This window comes from Bos grunniens, chromosome 7 (genome assembly GCF_055505025.1).
Source record: "Bos grunniens cultivar Pamir isolate PY7600 chromosome 7, Bosgru_T2T1.0, whole genome shotgun sequence".
In the NCBI taxonomy this organism is placed as follows: Eukaryota; Metazoa; Chordata; class Mammalia; order Artiodactyla; family Bovidae; genus Bos; species Bos grunniens.
In genome coordinates this window covers 31,731,669-31,742,847 of record NC_141171.1, presented here as the reverse complement: position 1 = coordinate 31,742,847, position 11,179 = coordinate 31,731,669, and positions in this window count along the sequence as shown.

Sequence of the window (11,179 nt, the reverse complement as noted above, 5' to 3'; positions counted from 1 at the left end):
TGAAATTATTAGCTCCAAAATTAGGTGGAATAATTTAATTTTGATTTGCTTATAACAAGCATCACTAATTTCTCTATTATTATATGACATCTGTAATTCACTGTTTAAGTACTGTGGCAGTCAGTTGACTGTTATATTCTGATTCTCCTCCTTCTTGGAACACGGTCGTTATTTTCATTCCTTGTCCTCCTTAAAGCTGTAACTCACTTTGGGCAGTAGAATGGGAATGAAAGTGATGTGCATCTCTTTCAGATGGGAGCAGTAGCTGGTGGAAGATGGAATCAAACAGGCATGCTTTGAACCATATCCATACAATAGCCATTGGGAAATGTGGAATTGTGAGAAGTATTGAATGAAGAATTAACTTTCATAATCATAGCAAGAGGAAAACAGACAACTACAAATCAGTTTTTTCTAGCTACATGTTACCTGCTTTGTGGAAAGGCTGCTGCTGCTGCTAAGTCGCTTCAGTCGTGTCCGACTCTGTGCGACCCCATAGACGGCAGCCCACCAGGCTCCCCTGTCCCTGGGATTCTCCAGGCAAGAACACTGGAGTGGGTTGCCATTTCCTTCTCCAATGCATGAAAGTGAAAAGTGAAAGTGAAGTCACTCAGTCGTGTCCGACTCTTTGCGACCCCATGGACTGCAGCCCACCAGCCTCCTCCATCCATGGGATTTTCCAGGCAAGAGTACTGGAGTGGGGTGCCATTGCCTTCTCCATGTGGAAATGCTGCTGCTGCTGCTGCTGCCAAGTTGCTCCAGTTGTATCCGACTCTGTGCAACCCAATAGATGGCAGCCCACCAGGCTCCCCAGTCCCTGGGATTCTCCAGGCAAGAACACTGGAGTGGGTTGCCATTTCCTTCTCCATGTGGAAATGCTAGTAGCATTCAAATGCTTCCCAAGTAGTCTGCAGCCGCATCCTTTGACTGCAGTGTGCCATCTGTGATCTTCTCTTTAGCCCCAAATCACTATGGCAATGAACACAGCAGCCGCTCTTTTAACAATGCACAGCGGAGCTGTTTCTACTGTACAGCAGTTGCTGAGCCAAGATGGCAGTGTCATAAGCCAATGACAATGCCACCTAAACCAAAGCTCTGACTCTTGCAGTTAATACAAATGACCCCTCACATTGTCACGTAAACTTCTAACATCTTATAGCAATGCCACAAACTCTCAACAATACTGTTTGTGTTATTTTTTTTTCTGCATTTTTTTTCTATTACAGTCCTCTTTGTCTTGAGCTCAAGTATGAGATCATGGTGGCTAGACCACAGTTACAGACATAAATGGGGTTATGCTTAGAATCATCCTTATCCTTCTGTCCTGGCACTGAGTACCCCCAAACAAAGCAATACATCTAAAAGATTGCTTCTTCTCTTCAGAAAATTTCTTTCCTGGGAGTTTCCATAGGCCCTTTAGAACACAATGATTTATAGACTCAGCCTGCCATCCTCCACATTTATCTTAAGGTGATCATTGATTAAGCCCAAGATGTGTCAGTTCAGTTCAGTTCAGTTCAGTCGCTCAGTCGTGTCCGATTCTTTGTGACCCCAGGGATCACAGCACACTAGGCCTCCCTGTCCATCACCAACTCCCGGAGTTTACCCAAACTCATGTCCATTGAGTCGGTGATGCCATCCAGCCATCTCATCCTCTGTCATCCCCTTCTCCTCCTGCCCCCAATCCCTCCCAGCATCAGGGTCTTTTCCAGTGAGTCAACTCTTCACATGATGTAGCCAAAGTATTGGAGTTTCAGCTTCAGCATTCACCTACAAATACTTTTCAAGCTTGAGGAGTTTCTTTGATTGTATTGACAAGGATGTGGATATAAAAAGATTCTGAACTAAAATTGAGTTAGAGTTAAATGGAGACCAAGAAAATAATTAACAATACCTGGACACTTTCCATTCTTCTACTTTGCACTGCTCTGTGGAATTCCATCCTTCTTGAATACACGATAGCTCATACAGCCCCACACCTACCTCCTCCTTCAATTCTATTCAAAGCAGGAAGCTGAAGGGAAGGACAGGAAGTAGCTTTCTCTTTGCACACCTCTCTCCAAATCAAGGAGGAAAGTCCTTGCCAGATGCCCTCTAACACCTTGGTACCCAAACATTCCAGGTCCCATCCTGATTACTGATTTGGATTCTGCATTTTACCAAGATCCCCAGATAATTCTTACCCATAGTAAAGTTTTAGCAGCACTGCCCTTTATCAACTTTTTCTAATGTCATTTTAACCACAACTTAGTGATATAGCTATCCCCAGGTGCAAGGGAGGATGGGAAAGTAATCTTCCTTTTTTAAGCCTCTTTAGTGGGAAAGTGGAAATGAAGCAGGGAATAACTTTTGGTGGGATCGCTCCTAGAATCTGCCATGATATTTTTCTGGAGAAGTGGTGATACAGAATGCCACACCCTCTGTCATTCAGCGTGACCCACAGTGGCTCTCTGAGTTCACGTAACCCATGAAACCTTCCCAGAGAAGGAAGCACTGGCCTCATCAGTAGTTATTTTTAACAGCAAGTTGAGACTTTACTCATGTGATTTTGAAAAGGCTTCTTGTTTTTATTCTTGAGGTTTAAGAGTTCTGTACAACCCATGGGAATTCAAGGGAAAAATATTAAAGCTAGCATGATTGAAGGGAAGGTGAAAATTGTAAAATAGCAGGTTTCTTTTCTCTTCTGGTTGGCATGAGACATTTTCTTCACTGAGAGAAGCTAATAAAATTTATTTCATGTACTTTTTTCTTTGTTATATTAGTTTTCTGGCCTTAATGAAAATTTGTTAAGAAAGCTGTTTATAAATATGAAAAAGATGGCTTAGAGGGTTTTAGTTTAATTTTTTTAAATGAGAATTGTGCTGTTTCAGTGTTGACCCATTAATAATTTAACTCTTCTTAATTATTTCATAAAGTAAAATTCTAAGTTTTCCCATCATTCCAAGTAATAAAACACAAGGATAAAATGGCCCATAGAAAAAGTAATAAAGGAAAAATGTGAAAGACCTCTCAATCATGGGACAAGGACCTTGTAAACTCAAATTTCAGCCCATTTTGGTTTGCCTTCCTAGTGATTATGTGATGATTTATGTATGGTAGTATAGAAATGAAAGATGTCCTTTTTTGTCTCAGAATACCTCTACATACTCTTTTGAAGCCTCCTAAATCTGTGATCTTCCCCCACTGGTTATTTAAAGGACATTCTGAGAATCGGGTTGGGCTACATTCCTTTCCTTCCCAAGCACATCTTTATTTTGTTTCATTCCATGGAAAATGTATATTCCTAGTGAACCCATTCTCCTATTGCCTTACCTGTTTGATATGATAGAATAAATTGGATGTAACTCCAGAGAAACAGAAACCTTGAAGAAAAAAAAAAAAAAGAATCTTCAATATGGAGATGGCTGCTTGATTTCAGAAATGCTGCAGACACACTCGAGAGCACGTCCTTAAATGCAAAGTACAAATGAGTCAGTGGTCGTGCACCGACGAGCAAGGAGTTGGAGGGCAGGTCAGTTCTTACAACACTTGGCATGTTTTAGGTGCACATAGTTCTCATCAAATTGGCTGGGAGGCCCCAATAGAGGTCTCTTGGGAGACTGTGGTGCCCACTAAAACAACTGTGACTTTCAATAAAAATTTATGCTGTGGATGCCAAAACAAACTTGTGAAAATTGTTCACTTTCAGGCGATCTGGACAAAATCCTTAGGAGGGCTGGAGTCACCATTTGAAAGGCTCTCTATAAGAGCCAAGAGAAATGTATCCTTGATTTATTCGAATACAGGTTCTAGTAAATGGCATATCTACAGTCAGCCAAATTTGTATTTCATACCTGGAGCCTGGATTTGGCTCAGCCTCATTTTGCCAGTGAAAACAGTGAGGCTCCTTCGTCCCTCTGAGCCACTAAATAGAGATTTTAGGAATGGAGTGAAATTGAATCTTAAATTTAAAGATTTGGTGATTAATTGGAGGTTCAGGGGAAGTCTTGTTTTTGTTCCTTCAGACAGACTGTGTTCATTGAACCAAGAGGAAAATAATATTTTCAACAAAGCCAAAAAAGCAAGTTTGATTACGAAACTGGAAGCCTTAAGGAAATATATATTTTTTTTCTTTTTGGTATTTGAATTTCAGATTCTCGTCAAATGTGAGTCGTAGTCAGTCTGCTTAGTAGTAAATCAGAATGTCACCACTTGACCTTGGCAGAGTTACCTGGTAATGAGGATGAAAGGTGTATGGAACAATTTGTGTCTGAGTCACCAAGTTTTCCTTCAACAGGACAAATGTGTCATCTGTTTTGTCACAGCTGGTCTTGAGCAATAGAAGCTGCAGTGGCCGTAGAGAGGAATGGGAAGGACACCAGCCTGCAGGTCAGAAGGTGACATGCATGCATAAGTGTACTTCTGTAAATGCACAGACACTCTGAAAGAATCCACAAGAAACTGTAACAGAGGCTGCTGCTGCGGTAGGTCCTGAAGTGGAAACCTGGTGAGTCAGGGTGGGGAAAAAATATTTTGTGTGTGTATACCCTTTCTTAAATTTAAAAATTTTATATATATGCATATCTATATACCCCTTTAAGAAAATGAATAATAGTGTCCAAAGACAGAGTGAGGAAGAATACATATGAATGTGTGTGTTTGACTCTTCATTAAATTAGGTGGATCATTTTCTCCCTCCAGACCTTAGAAGCCTCTTTTCTAAACTGAAGTGGGCTAGAGGTTAGATGGTTAGATAGCATCACAGATTCAATGGACATGAACTTGGCTCTGGGAGATAGTGAGGGACAGGGAGGCCTGGCATGCTGCAGTCCATGGGGTCACAAAGAGTTGGGTTAGGGTTAGCGACACACCTTAGCAACAGAACAATAAAAAGAGTTTAGACTAGAGACATAGTTAATATTTGTTAAATCAGGGACTCCACAATTATAGAAAATAAAAATCTTCATCTGATTCTGACAGTGGAGAGAGATAACATATGTAGTTAATAATAGCAATATGAATCAAAAGCCATATCTTGCTAGCCATGAAGTTCAAAATTCAGTGGTTATATACTGAGCAGCTGCTCTGAGAAGGAGCACTCAGGAAGTAAGAGGGGAAGGGAGAAATTGCTTCTTATTGGGTGGACGCTGTGGGGGACTAGAGGGCAAAATATCTAGTAGCCCAAAGGGCAGTACAAAACAGCATGTTCATGGGCATAATGGCCTAAGACCATGGTCACCTAACTGCAATTATGACTTCACAAGAGCCTCTGTCTGTCCTTTCTTTATCTAGGAGCAAACTATGGTGTGTCTGCCTTTGACCAGCCCAGTTGATGGTGTCTTATAGGTTTCCTGTAACTAGGCTCTATACTCATCCCTCAGGGTCTTTGCTTGCCCACGCTTCAGACATCTCCTAGCTTTATTCTCGCCCACTCTAATTCCATTACAGCTTTCACCAGTGAAGACTCAGCTCACGTCTCTGGCCCTGCACTTTCTTTAGCTGGTTTTTGAATGGCAGAAGTGATTTCACCCTTAGTCATGTAAGACTGAATGTCTGCCACCTAACTTGGGCCAGAGCATGTGGAAAAGAGCCTAAGCTTCAAAGCCCGTCAGGCCAGACTTACATTCACATTTTAAAGGTGTCCTCACTTGGCCATAGAAATATGACTCAGCTGCTTAAAATCTCCATGCCTGCTGCTTCATTTGTAATGTAATCCCTTAGTTATGCACCATGAATCTGGAAAGATCCATTAACACAGGCTCTTCTGGATAAAAGCACCCTTATTTGAACACGTGGAGAATCTAGAGCACAAGCCTCAACCTTGGCACTGTCAACTTTTTGAACCAGATCATTCTTCGCTGTGGAGGGCTGGTGTATGTTGTAGGATTTTTAGCAGCATCCCTAGCCTGTACCCACTAGATGCTGGTAGCAGTGCCCCAAATCCATATGTGACAACCAGTAAGCAACTAGACATTGCCAAATGTAGTGTCTCTGGGGGTGGACATTTAGTAATCACTACAAGTTGAACACTACTGATTCAGAGGATTATCTTCCTATCAAGTTTCATTTTGGTTTGTACAGAGTCAGACTAGGGTGGGTGTCTGAACAATACTGTCTTTTTCTGACGTTCCCTTCTTTGTGTCTTCAATCCAGCTTCATTAGGCAGCTCTCTAGGGCAGTGGGGACTTGGTTGCCTCAAGAGTTCACTTAAGGCTTTCAGAATTCAGGGAGAGCCTTGACAAGGCAAACAAACTTGGTCTTGCTGATATTGACCAACTCTTAGGTAAAGCTTCCACATGTTTTTACTGTAACCAAGTTTCTATCTTGGTGAAGCTCAGCAGGAAAGCAGGGAATAAGGACAGACAGAAAATTCCAAGAGTCATCTCTCCTCTTTCTTTCATTCTTTCTTTCTAGGATTCAGAATACAGTGCTTCCTGCCAACCAGCTGCCATCTCTCTCCCCACTCAATCAGACTGGTGACCAACAGCATCCACATCAAAATCTATAGGCTGTGACTTAGGTTTTGGACTCTGCTTGGATTGATTATAGTCATCAGGTCTTGAAGTCAGTCTGAGGAATTTGTACTCTCAATGGGATGGTTGAGAGAGGAGAACATTTCTATGGTGGGAGGGTAACAGTGTTAAGTGCATCAAAGTCATTGTGGGCGATGGGAACCAAGGAACCCTTCTAGACGAGTTGATCAAGATGGCACTCATGATGTTCTAAGATGATGCTCCAGTGAGAAAAGAGGGTAGGAACCAGACGATAGGCTAGAGAAAGTGTTTAAAATGAAAGGAGATATGAGGAGAATGGGGGCAGTGGCTTAGACTCATCTTTATCAAGAAGAAGGTAGGTGCCCACAACATAGATTGGTTTCTTTTAATTAATTTATTTTAATAGGAGGATAATTACTTTACAATATTGTGATGGTTTCTTGCCATACATCAACATGAATCAGCCACAGGTATACATTTGTCCCCCCGCCGATCCTGAACCCCCCTCCCACCTCTCTTCCCATCTTACCCCTCTAGGTTGTCCCAGAGCACCAGCTTTGGGTGCCCTGCTTCATGCATCAAACTCGCACTGGTCATCTATTTTACATGTGGTAATGTATACATTTCATTGCTATTCTCTCAATGTTTTTAAGACAGAGGATACCTGAGACTCTGACAGTGGAGGGTAAGAAGCCAGAAGAACAAAAGAAATTAGATGTTGTAGAAAGGAGACACCAACCAGGGGAGCAAAATTTCAGAGAAGAAACATGCATCCCCTGGAGACCTATGGAAAGAATTAGAGGGAATCCCCTTATAATTTACTGTTTTCAATTAAGAGGCTAAAATGCCCTTCATAAAATACACATGAAAAGGTAAAGTATTAGACTGTTATCAGCTGGGAACACTCTAATTTAAACCAGCTTTAGAAATCTGTGGGTAATAACACTAATGATTAAATATTTATTAAACATTTATCATTCACATGCCCTAAGGATTTGGACTTCTGCCAGTTCTCTGGAAAGGCAAACTTATTTCAAAATGTTTACATTATATTACATAGAAAACTTTGACTATTAATCTGGACTTAACATCTTGTAACTTCTTGTCATCTTCAGCCAAACTGGTCACTGTTATCTCTCATAACAAAAAAGGTGTGTGCCCAGTTTAGTGGGCTAATGTTGGCTGAGTGCCTGCAATTCACAAGTACTGTGTTTCAGACCTGGCTTGGTGGCTGTTGGGAAGAAGGTGGAGTAGCAGGGTGGGGAGCTGAGCCAGGACGCCTGGAGGGCCAGAGCTGTGATGACTCCTCCAGACTCACAGCTAGAATCTCAGGCCCTTGAAACAAGGAGGTTTTACAGCACAGTATATACAAAATATTTTATTATTGGTAGAGTACTAGATATCAGTACTGAAGAAATATCCTCTGTCCTTAGGAAAGGGGATCAAAAGAAAGAAACCCTTCTCTTTGGCCTGCCAATGTTTTCACTGTGTCAGAGATAAAGCAGGGGAGTCCTTTGACTAATTTTTTTATTGGAGTCTGAGTTTTAATCTGTGGCCCATAAACAAATAACTTAATGTCCTCAGCTTAGATGCCTCATCAGTTTAAAATAGACCAATAATATCTTCTTGCCTGCAGACAGTTGGCTGCGCTGGATGCTATTTTAAAGCCCACTTGAGCTCTAAGAGTTCTATTTCTATGACAAAGCCACTCAGATGCATAGAAAATATAGTGTGTTTATTGCCCCTTTTCAAAAAGTCCATTTTTCTCTTGAACACAGTTAGGGACAATTTACTGTGCTTTTTAGTTCTGGTAATTTAGGAAGGGTTTCCATGGTTTCTGTGGTCTCCTGGTCAGTTTTTCTGTGCATCAGCTTGACGATAGATTATCTGAGGCCAACATTGTCAGCTCTTTGGATGAATGTCTCCCAGGCATGTATTCCCCCAAGGGGCAGTAAAAATTGGCTTGGAGGGTGATGTAATCTTAGATAATATGTTGGTTTGTAGGCCACCAAAGGGCTGCAATACATAATCAGATATAAGGCATATCTATGGTATTAAAATTTGATGGTGATGAAATCCAGGAGAATTAGGAAAAAAAAATATAAAAATACTTGGAAAGTGAAAGTGTTAGTCGCTCAGTTGTGTCCGACTCTTTATAACCCCATGGACTGTAGCCCGCCAGGCTCCTCTGTTCATGGAACTCTCCAGGCAAGAATACTGGAGTGGGTAGCCATTCCCTTCTCTGGGGAATCTTTCCAACCCAGTGATCGAACCCAGGTCTCCCACATTGTGGCAGATTCTTTACCATCTGAGCCACCAGGAAAGCCAAAAATACTTGGAGGGGGAGCAATAATAATAATAAATTTTAAAAGTGTTGAGAAATACTGCCCTGGGCAAAGAGTCCTGAGGGAGGGTAGGGTTATAAGATCTGTTGGGTTAGGATCCCATCACATACAACACATTTTTTTATTTTTTTAAAAGTTTTTGAAGTCTGTATTTAAAGTCTATCTTCCCCCTTTCTTTCTAATCTCCTACAGGACAAATTTTGCAATGGTTTAAATTTAGACATTTTCAAATTTACTTTACATAAAGACTTTTCTTGTGACAAAAGCCACATCTTGAAAAACGACTGTCTCTTTTGAGGTCGGACTGTTCTGTCTGGCAGTCTAGCAGAGAGGCTGTGCAGGAGGCAGAGGAAGGAGAGTTGCTGAGTAAGAGAAAGACACATGTTTCGATCCCAGATTTGCTTTGGGTTAGCCTTGCAATTAGGGGAAAGCCCAGGAAAGCCCTGGAAGCCCAGTTTCCTCATCTGTTTAAAAAAAAAAAAAAAGGCTGCTAATGCTTCCTGCTGCAGCGTTCTTGAAGGTTTTGAGACAACTGATAGGTGGTTTGGTGCTGGCCGTTTCTGAGTTAGGCAGTAAGGCAAGGGGCAGAAGAAGACAGTAACTGGCAAGAAGAGGACATGATGCCCAGTTTACCTATTTTGTGAAACTTCACAAACATCCTGTTTGAGTTCTTTCTGCTGCTGTTATAAAAAAAAAAATTTTCTTCCACACAGCATGTGGCCCCTGCCCAATTTAAATAAACTCAAAAGGACTATTAGTAACTTTCAGAGTTAAGATTTGGGCTTTGCATCAATCAAGAGACATCAGGACAGTCAGAGATACCAGCAAGGAACAGCGTTTCTCTTGGTCTATAAAATCACGGTGATTTATCCTTTTAATGAAAAAAAAAAAGGGGGGGGGCGGGGGGCTTGCTGAGGCACAACAGCTGTGGTTTTATGAGGGGAAAGTAATCCAGAATTCCTTTTGGGGGGTCTGTTGCCACAAGGGGTCAGTTCTGGATTATTGGTGTAGGCTGGCATCATCCTACAGCGACACAAACTTGACTGTACATCCAATAGCTTGAAATAACTTGCAGTTGTTTTAGGCGAGGAAAGCTCAAGCAGTACCAGACTTGACTAGCTCCGTTTAAGTAAGGGCTTCAGTATTATTGATCTGAGGTCGACTTGAATGTCTGGAGCGGGAACAGGAGAAGGCTAACACCATTATTTTTAAGCTTGCACTGGTTTCTGGTTGCCCACTTAGCACATGTGAGCAGTTTAACTGTCGCCATGAATCAAGGGCTTCCCCCACTCCCAAGGTTATAAATAGAGATGGATAAATATTTTGGATCTATCAGCCTCCAAGTATTCTTCAGATGTTTTGGGTTCAACCAAACAGAATACATTGTGCTGAGCACATTCTCCCTTGATTTTTTGAGGATTGTGTATGATTTATGGGAAATGGAATCCATATGTTTCTGCTTCATTTACACTTAAATCATCAAAAGATTGTGTTGTAAAGCTGTGTGATGTCCAAGATAGCTTTTGAGCTTGATTTTTAAAAAAATAAGCTGCTTCAGAGTTTTTGTTCCTTTAAAAGTTAGAGAGGGAGAAGAGAAAGAGAGATACCTAGGAAGGCCTATTTAGCCAAGATTAAATAAATTTGAACACCAGGAAGTTCAATTTAAGCTGAAACTACAAACCGAAGAATTTCAAGTGGGTCCAGAACTGGGGAAAATACAAAGGTTCCTCTTCTCTCACTTTCCGACGCGTCTCCAACGAATGCAGAAAAGCAGCTGGCCACTCAGCAGCTGCGCTGAGGGAAGGGAGGGCTGTGACTGCGTGGTCAGTGACCCAGCTAACTCATGTGCCCACTGCCCCGAGAGCTGTTGTTCTCGGGCCTCCTGAGAGCAGTCCCTCCCGTCCAGATAAAGAACTCTTTGCCCTATTTTAGCATGGAAATATCTGCTCTCCTGGTGTTTTCCCGGGGTTGTCCTGTCCCACGCCAGCATTTCCTGTTTGTTCTTCTGCCATCTGGCTCAAATAGCTGGCCACTGGACTGAATACTGTGTGTGCACTTGGGGTGGTGTTTACTTATTGGGCTAAATGAGAAATATCTCATTTAGCTCACAATAGGGCCAAGAAGGCATGCAGTTTGTATAAAGTACAAAATATGTTAACTAGAGACCTACAAGTTTGTAAGAAGCCAAATGTAAGACTAAGTTTTCTTTCCCCATCTCAATAGTCACTGTCATAGCAGCTGTTTAGTTATTTTAGGTATGCTTTATCATCTATGTATGGTCTCTTTTGAACGGTTTTGGTAGAAAAGCATCCAAATTAGAACTATTTTATGTGATAGTATAATTGAAATATCTTTAAATCT